The following is a 1,664-nucleotide window of genomic DNA, read 5'->3' on the forward strand; positions in this document are numbered from 1 at the left end:
TATAGAGACGACTAAGGTCGGTTTGCTTGTAGACCTGTGTTAGAGTCAGAGTCAAAGTTTAATTTTTCTAATCATTTGTTTGATAATTTTTCTAACTCTGAGGAAATGAGTGAACATGGAGATCAACCCCCTAGGATCTTTCAAGATTACCTCCACCCTACATGCACAGCCACACCATCATGTATCATGTTTCTAGCTAATACTCGCCAACTGAATTTTAAAACAAGGATGATATAATTACTCCCTACTTTTCATGGTTTGGAAAATGAAAATCCATATGTACGCATTAGGGAGTTTGAGGAAGTATTTGCGACTTTTCATAGTCAAAATGCAATTGATGACATTGTGAGACTTAAGTTCTTTCCTTTCTCTTCGAATGATAGAGCTAAGAGTTGGCTATACTTACTGAAACCACAATCTATTAGGTCATGGAATGAGATGACTCAAGTCTTCTTTAATAAATACTTTTCCCAACATAAGATCAATGCTTTAAAAAGGTAAATCTCCACCTTTGCACAAAAGGATAGTGAGACTTTATATTAGTCTTGGGAGAGATTTAAGGAGTTATTAAGCATGTGTCCTCACCATGGGTATGAGAATTGGCACTTAGTGAGCTATTTTTATGAGGGACTTACACCTAGAGAGCTCCAATTTGTGGAAACAATGTGTAATGGTGAGTTCTTACATAAAGATCCTGATGAGACCATAGAATACCTCAATGAGCTTGTTGAAAAAAGCTCACACTTAGACTAGACCTATTGCTATTGAGAGTACAAATAGGTCACAACCTACAAGAAACCTAGATGGTGGTGGTATTTACCACCTCAAGAAAGAGGATAACTTAAAGGCTAAAGTTAAAATGCTCACTAGGGAGTTAGAGGTGTTGAAGAATAAAGACTTAAAGCCAACACACGTGGCTAATCATGCAGAGTCTTTTAGATCATGTTTCGAGTGTGACAGGATAGATCACCTCGCCCAAGAGTGTCCCACACTTGCTAAGATGAGAGGAATGTATGAGGAACAATGTAATGCCTTAGGTACCTTTTACACCTTTCTCTGACACCTATAATTCGAGGTGGTGCAATCACCCCAATTTTAGCTGGAAGTCTGAAAACAAACTGCCTACACAACCCCCTAGATTATATCTTGCACCTTTATCTTCTAGGAGTCCTTTAGAAGACACTTTCCATGCTTTTATTGAGGCACAGGGTAAAACTAACCAAAAGTTTGAATATTTGATTACGCAGGTTGTTGAAGAAAACAAAGAGATAAAGAGTCATATGTCCAAATTAATGAGCTCCTTGATAGTGAATGAGCGAGGAAAGTTCCCTTCTCAAGCTCAGTCTATACCCCATGGTCAACACATGGCATAAGAGAATTTGAATAATGTGAATGTCATTGTGACATGAAGTTGTAAGTCATTACACATCTCAACAATGAACAAATCAAAGGATGTGGAAGAGGATCAAAGCAATAGTGGTGCCGAGCTGCCCAAAGAAGCCGAGGTAATAAAGAGCCCAGTTAAGGTACCATTTCCTCAAGCTTTAAAACTGAATAAGCGCACTTTGAATCCTAATAATGAACTAATGGAGAACCTCAAGAAAGTAAAAATTAACCTTCATTTTTTGCATGTTATTAAACAAGTTCCTACTTATACAAAAGTT

At 37.6% G+C, this 1,664-nt stretch overlaps 1 non-coding gene across 1 annotated transcript; it reads right to left on the reverse strand.

Moving 5' to 3' along the window:
* Positions 1 to 485: 485 nt before the first annotated feature.
* Positions 486 to 593, reverse strand: LOC122274918. Its single transcript, XR_006228454.1, has one exon. It is a non-coding gene; the product is annotated as a small nucleolar RNA R71 (small nucleolar RNA).
* Between the last annotated feature and the right edge of the window lie 1,071 nt (positions 594 to 1,664).

Source organism: Carya illinoinensis, chromosome 8, assembly GCF_018687715.1.
Source record: "Carya illinoinensis cultivar Pawnee chromosome 8, C.illinoinensisPawnee_v1, whole genome shotgun sequence".
NCBI lineage: Eukaryota > Viridiplantae > Streptophyta > Magnoliopsida > Fagales > Juglandaceae > Carya > Carya illinoinensis.